We start from the raw sequence: 8,241 nt of genomic DNA on the forward strand, positions 1-8,241 counted from the left end.
ATCTTACATTTTTGTAGTACATTTAACAGTTGGAAAGAAATAATAGCTTCCTGGACCAGCTGCAAACCACTTGAAGCATCATGTGCTTTTCTAACCATGGGGATGAGAAAGTCACCAGTCACTTTTGGTAAGCTCTGGCCAAAGGCAGTGAGTGAAGTCTCCAGCCTTATAAAGGCAACAGTTGGCAGGTCACAATGTAGTCATGAAAACCCCACTGGGGACATCACAGTTGGGCAGACACACATGGGCAGTGCTGGATCTTGGCACTCCATGAACAATTCTTTCCTCTCTTTGTACAACCTCCACTGTTTCAGCTTTCATTTTGCCAGTGTCCAGATTCCAACGGGTATTTTTCAAAGGCATCAGCAGCTACTGGGATAGCACAAAGAACAGGAATACACACACTGGTCCCACAGTGCACTTCCTTGCTCTTAGAATCATAGAATGATTTGGGTTGGAAGGGACCTTAAAACCCACACAATCCCACCCCCTGCCATGGGCAGGGACAGCTTCCACTGTCCCAGGCCGCTCCAAGCCCTGTCCAGCCTGGCCTTGGACACTCCCAGGGATCCAGGGACAGCCACAGCTTCTCTGGGCACTCTGTGCCAGGGCCTCTGCACCCTCAGCATAAAAAGCAAAGATCTTCTTTATATCTAGTTTAGATCTACATTCTTCCAATTTACAACCACCACCCCTTCTCCTGCCACAACAGGCCCTGCTGAAAAGTCTGACCCCATCTTCCCTATAGGCCCCCTTCAAGTACCAAGAGGCTGCAGTTAGATCTCCCCAGAGCCTTCTCTTCTCCAGGCTGAGCACCCCCAGCTCTCCCAGCTCACCTTCGTGGCCTCCTCTGGACTTGCTTAACAGCTCCATGTTCTTTGTTATGGATAAGTAATGAGATGGCTCTCACAATTGAAGGATGAACATTATATGTATGTTAAGAGAAGTTTTATAAATGTATAGTTATGTTACTGCAATGTGTTCCCCCAGCATTGTTCTCATGGGATGGCCTCGGTACTCGGGCATTTGGGGAGCTTGGCTTGTTACTGTGGTAACACCTGACCTCCAGCCAAGGTGTAGGAAAGTGATCTCCACCCTGGACAGCAGGGAAGGAGCCGACTGACAGGACTTTAGGAGGGACTAGAGGTATAAAAGGGGGAGCATCCACTTTGAAGATGAGCCACATGGCTGGCAGTCACGGGTGGGACTCCCAGCGCTGTAATTTTTCCTTTTTTAGTCCTTTTGTTGCATTTTTTGTTAAGGTTTAATAAGCCTTTAAAATATTAAAAAGTGAGCAGTCGTTTCTCACACATGTGAGCCCCCAGAGCTGCAGGCACCCTGCAGGCAGGGTGTGCTGAGAGGGGAGCAGAGAGGCAGCGTCCCCTCGCTGCCCACGTGTGGGGTGAGCCTGGCACACGGAGGGTTCTGGGCTGCCCAGTACATGTGGCCACCCACAATAATAGCTCTTAGACCTGTACAATGGAGTTCCACAGCTAGAAAGGAGTTTGGTGGGATATTCCCCTTCACCAGCAAATTATCCCTGATCTGGGGATAAAGACACCCCAGTGTCAGTCTGGCATGACGGGCTCATGTTCAAGTTTTTCTGGTCCTTCAGAATCAACATAAGTATTTTCTGCCTCTTGCACAGTCACATCAGAGAGGGTTGGGAGAGGGAAATGAAATCCTGCCCCTTGCCTGACTTCCAGCAGGGGCCCTGTGCTGTGGAAGAGGTTTCACAGTGACTTCTGTGAGCCAGAGAGAAGTTTGATAACAGGATCCATGTTTACCCCTGAAAGAATTTTCTACCAAGGTCGTTGACATAGAGACAAGAAAGAAAGAAGAATAAATAAGAGAAACCTGCAACTGTCTATTCCAATGAGCACTTTGTCTTTCCTGACCAATAAGTAAAGTGTAAATTATGAGTTTTGTAAGAGTGTATAAAAAGCATGCAGGCTATAATAAAAACAGGTTTGGAGCCTTCTGAAAATGGAGCATTGCTTTGTATTGTGACTGTCTCAACTACGACACTGTGCCACACCAGGAGCACCCATGCCAGGCTGGCAGGTGTGACGTGGGAGGTGGGGGACACCATTCCCACCTGGAGGAGCAGCCCCAGGCCAGGGACACACGGGGCTGCCTGAGAGCACAACCACCCACTCTCAAAGTGCCCGTCTGAAACCCGTGGGGCCTGCAGATTACTTTCTGAGGTAATACAGAGGTTTTAATGGCAAGTTTCTCAGATGATATGCAGATGGCCAACATATGGCCAAGTCGCTCTCCCAGAATAAAAAGGAGGTTTTAGTCATTTCTGCAAGTTTTTTTTTTCAGTGAAATGAGAAACTATTTCAATTGCTGCATGGCATATGCACATCTTTCCATCCAGGAAATCCTTTAAGATGAAACCCTGCCTGAAATATGGGAGCCCTAAAATGGCTATATTAATGTCATAACACAATTCACATGTGGTTTCATTTAATACAGATAAAGGCAGGAAAAAAGTAAAATACACCATTTCCTAGTGGTCCACTGCAGACCCCTCTGAATCAGTGGAAATCATCTATCGACTTTAATATACTCTAATATACATTAATAACCCCTTCATCACTTACACTCTACATTTTAGCTAATCTATTAGATTTACCTAACAATGTTCATGTGGTACCCTTTTGGTCATTTTGGGCATCTTCCTCAGCTAAAATGTCATTTGGGATCTCATATGGGCTCCCCTTCACTATGCAAAGCTGTCTCAAATAGATGCACAGTGTTACGTGACTTACAACAGTAATAGCCAGAAATGAACCATGAGAATACACAGCCTCACTCTTCCTTGTGTTCCATAACAAATAAAAGTGGCATTTAAAAAAAAAAAAAAAAGAAGACATAAATTCATTAAAAGAATGCTCTTTCACTTGTTGGTGAAAGACATCAAACCTTAAGAGTCTTCTAAAGTGGAAATAAGAGCATTCAAAGTAATTCTACACCCAGGGATCCCTCCTCCTCTGAAAAGACCTCAGAAATATCTGACAGAGCCAGACCACTTTAAACATGAAGGATTCAGTATTTCAAAGATTTCCTTGCTATAAAGCTGTGATTCAATTCATGTTAATTTCTCAGTTTGGGAAGCAAATATTTGGAGCACTAGATGAGAGAGCAGATGGTTTGCTTCCCTGTATTCCTTTCAACATTCTCCATCACTGCTCCTTTCCTCTAAGTCTGGAGTGTGGTCGGAGATGTTGATATTTATCTCCAAAATGACATCTCAGTGGCAGGACAGACCCCAAAAAGGGTCAAAGGAGTCTGCAGCCAGTTGTTAATAAAATACACATAGGACATAAGTTTTGGAGAGGAGGAAGAACAAAATGTTTGTTCTTAGTGAAAACAAGTTAATAAAAAGGCAGATGCTGATAGTAAGCCCTGGCTCAACCCAAAACCTCGTGCCCAATTATTAATTATTTAAGGTGCCTGAACCTTTGCTTCCAAAATGCTGCTGCTTCATCAGGGAAAAGAAGCACATACCTATGACTGAGGCCCATTAAATATTCCCTTACAGAAATGATTTTCCAATTAAGGAAACCAAAACCAGGGTGCTACAGAAAAGTACCAGGTTTGCTGAAAAATGTCTCTGGACTTTGCAGATGGAACAAGAAGTAAAAACTTTACTACAAACTTTCTAAGTATCCTAAATAATTTAATCTTTCTGCTGTGCAGTTTCAGGGAATTAGACAAGAAGTTGGGGTGTCCCAATCCCATAAAAAGGATGCTGCAGAATCTTAAACCATTTTTTTTATCCCACTCACTTCTGGAAGTATTTTTTTCACAGGGTTGGGGTGTTTTTTATTATTGTTCTGTCAGTCTATTGTTTGTTTTTGCTTTCCTCAAGCTGGCATGCAAACCACAGGCATGAAGAGGATTTTAAAAGAGAAGTAAAAATAATTGTAATTGTTACAGTGGTGCAAAGCTGTCCAGTGGCAAACAATGCTACTGCAAACCCTGCTGACGCTTCCCAGACTACATTTACTACATTTGATTTGTCTTAGAAAAAAAGCCCCATGGGCTAAAAAAAACACAATTAGCTTCCAAGAAGCTTAATATCATCTGCAGGAAGAACCACTGCTATGAAAACAAGCTCAGTCATGAATCTCAGAGTCATCAGTGCAACATCCATTCAGCCCTGCCTTGTTCCCCTCTGCACTGATCTGTATTTCCCAAGGCAACATGTGCACTTCCATCAATCTCCATTTCATAGAACTCCAGCCTCGCAGAAAAATAAAGGGCCTAGGAAGATGATACTGCAAATTTAAAAATTACAGAGTCTGGCATTTCTGGTTGAGATAAATGGAGAAAAATGTACAGCCTGTGCTCTCTTACTACTTCTGACTCAACCATGGAGGGAAAACAGAGGCAGCAGGTTCCTTATGTACAAGAGAAGAGTATTTTCTCTGGTAACAATAAGGAAAGCATTAACAGAATGTTAGTCTGACAGATATTTGAGAAATACTTGATTACTTTTGGCCAAATCAGAGCTGATTGTACCATGAGTACAATCTTTCATAATTAATTTCATTTGATCACCAGATTCTATCAATTTTCAGGGACAGATTTGCCAGGATGGCAGTGCTTGTTTCCACCCAGAACAACCCAACCCCACTGAAGGCAATGGGACTTGAAGGTGCTAAATAACAACATGAAATTGGACACAGCATGAAACAATAACTTTTCCCAGTGTGGAAATAAATCTGGTTTAGCACTACTTTACTATTGAGGGTTTTTTTCCTGATCAAGTAGAAAGAAACAGCAGGAAAAGCCCTGCTAAATTAACAGCCAGGGATGGCTAAATTTAAGGAACAAGTGTTAACTAGAGTGGACTTCTTATTTCAGTTCTCAGCCTGTGGTTGCTGGTATTGGGGAGATAAGGGGTGGGAGGAAGCTGCAAATCTGAGCCAGTTGCTATTGTACAAAAGAGAGCACACACAGCTCTCCTCATTCCTCACCCAGAGCCCACACCTTCCCAAACTGCAACTCCTTTGGGCACACATGGAAATCTCGCTTCTTGCATTTTTGCCCTCCAAAATGAGCCTGCAGACAAGGCTGGGGAAAGAGGCTGCTGAACAGTAGGTAGGGCTGCTTTGGGACTTTGTCCATTTGCCCAGCCTGGTTGGGACAGGGGCCCGAGGGCTGCTCTGGGACAGCCTCTCACCACACCTCACACAGGGAACAAACACTGCTCTGTGCATCCATCCCCTGCTCACCCGGGCACCAGACCTGCTGGGCTTCACCAGGCTGAGACTGAATCTCACCTTTGCTCCCCCTGCCCCTGCCAGCCCTCCCTGTGCTCACAGTGACCCAGCTCCCCCTCTCCGGGATCCCCCGGCCGGACCCAGGGAGCCCGGGGCTCACATCTCGCCCCAGTGCTGGGGCATCTGCTGTGCAGAGGCCCAGAAGTGAGAAAAGCTGGAGCCTGTCACTGTCCTCTGACTCAGCAGCCAGATGTGGGATGCCAGAGGAGCCCATTTGTGAGGTTTTGGTGCTGGGGAGGGGACACTCCCCAGCCTGGGCACCTACAGACCTCAGGCTCTCCTTAGCACGATTCTTCATTCATTGCTCCTGCTAAAACCATTGTAAAGCAGCACAATGGGTCTGGCAATCTGTACTTAGGCAGTCTAGATGCTCGACCTCAGGCTAGAGTGAACTCTGAATTAATAGCACATGGATTGGAACAAAGAGAAAAGAGGGAAAAAGAATCAGTTGTGAATGATTTAGCAGAACTCTGCCATCAGCGGTGCTCTTGCCCATAAAGAGCAAGCAAGCAATAGGACTGAATTATTTCAGTGTGATTGAGGTTGGAAAAGACCTTTAAGACCATGGAGTCCAACCACACCCCCAGAACCTCCAAGTCTGCCATTAACCCATGTCCCCAAGTGCCACACCCACGCAGCTTTTGAACCCCTCCAGGGATGGAGACTCCACCACTGCCCTGGGTAGCTGAGCCAATGCCTGACCACCTTTTCCATGAAGAACTTTCCTCCAATATCCACCCTGACCCTCGCCTGGAACAACTTAAGGCCATTTCTTTTTGTCCCATCCCTGTTCCCTGGAGCAGAGCCTGACCCCCCGGCTGTCCCCTCCTGTCAGGAGTTGTGCAGAGCCACAAGGTCCCCCCTGAGCCTCCTCTTCTCCAGGCTGAGCCCCTTCCCAGCTCCCTCAGCCCCTTCCCCAGCTCCATTCCCTGCCCTGGACATGCTACAGTCCCTCAATATCTTTCTTGTGAGGGGCCCCAAAACTGCTCCCAGGATTTGAGGTGGTGCCTCAGCAGTGCCAGCACAGGGGGCAGTCAGTGCCCTGCTCCTGCTGGACACACCAGACAGCCCAGGTGCCCCTGGCCTCCCTGCCCACCTGGGCACACTTTGGCTGTAATGTGGATTGTACACGTTGAGAAACCAGCATGGAGTCACAACGTGGAACAACAGCATGTGTTTTTTAAAGGAAATCAGCTGCTACACCAAAGGTCAGGTTTCAAAGTCTTCCATTCATCCTGGAAAGCTTCTGAAATGGAAGAGAAATCTGTGTATTTTACTGCAGATTATTCAAAATTGCCCTTGAGAAAGAGTTTAAACAGCTCATATCACAGTGAGAACTTAAGATGACCCCACTGAGGCTCAACAGCTGCACCTAAAGAATGTGAAGTGCACAAAAAAAGGCTGAACAAAAATAGTCAACGTGCTCCTGTTGCAGTTCCAATTTCCAAACCACTCTGCTGACAGGTACTGACCACAGCAGTGCTGCAGCCACCAACCCACAACTGCACTGGGAGGGAGGCACAGAAATTCTGCCAGTAGTTTTATTAGGGCTTGTGTCTGATCTAGTCCTCTTCAACAAATAATATAGCAAAATAATAACATAAAAAATAAGCAAAAAATAAATGCAAGACCTAATCAATATATTCCAAATATAAATTCTGCATTTTATCAAACCATCATAATCCCACACGGCTAACTTGTTCACAGTAGTGGATTTTCAGCAGCAAATCAGATTTTCATCAGTTAGGTTAATGAATATGCTGTGCTAGAAGTCACTGGACAATTCTTGCTCTCACAGTGGTACTTCAATGCCCTGGCCCAGGGCCTTGCAAAGCAGATGAGATCTTTTTAGAGCTGCTCTGGGCACTTCCCTGATTTGTCTATGGAATCATGAATGTAGTGAAGATGGAACTAGCCCCTTCCCAGAGGCACAGAGGGAGAAAATGAAGCAGCCAGCACAGGTTGTAACACAGGAAACTCCAGTTAAATGTACAGAAAAATACTTTCACCAGAGGGTGGTCACATTCTGGGAGAGAAGCCTAAAGAGATGATGTGATCTGACCTAAGACAACTGAAACTCTCCTGGGCAACTTCATCTCAGCATGGCCCTGGTATGAGGACAGGGATGAAACCCTGGTGACCTCCAGGTGGCCCTTCCTAATTGAATTTTAAGAACCCATGATCCAAGAGCAGAATTCCAGCCTTGCACTTCAAGCATAGCAGATTTCAGCTGTGAAATGGGTTGAGAAGCCAAAGCTCAAGTAGAGGAAACTAAGGAATAAGGATAGCAGCAGTCCTTATTTTCCTACTGCACTTGTTCTACCACAGTGACATTTCCCACCATTGTTACTCTGTGCCACAAGCACAAGGTGCACATCATCTACATTTAGATGTGTACTCAACTGCTGTGTCTCTTGAAGGACAACCATCATAAATTATTATGGAGTCATTTATGGTGCCCCTGTGGGATCCTAATTCATTTCTAATTGGTGCTTTTTAGAGGTCAATGCAAAACAAAACTATGAAAAAAGCTGAACACTGAGCAACATCTTGTTTACTCATCTCTTTTGTTTCCTCCTCCAACACTTTACACTCCAGAGCATCTGTTCCAACTGACCACTGAGGTTTGGGCAGGAATCTGAGAATTTCAAGCACTTTGTAACAACATTCCAAACCTTTTATCTTCTTACATCCAGAAACAGAGGTGGTCTGCAGTGCAGTGCCAGACTGAAGAGGACAGTGGCAAGAAAGAGCTTCCATGGCATATGGAGGTTATTCTGTGTGGGCAGAGTGACCATCCTTAAGATTTAGCCCTTCAAATACTTTCTGAGAAGAAGCTTTTCCCAGCCCCAGTACAAGATGCAGAGCAGCCACATCAAGGGCTTTTGCCTTGAGGACACCCTATGTGGGTACATTAAATATCTTCAGTAGCTTAAAGATCACA

Source organism: Vidua chalybeata, chromosome 17 (assembly GCF_026979565.1).
Source record: "Vidua chalybeata isolate OUT-0048 chromosome 17, bVidCha1 merged haplotype, whole genome shotgun sequence".
NCBI lineage: Eukaryota > Metazoa > Chordata > Aves > Passeriformes > Viduidae > Vidua > Vidua chalybeata.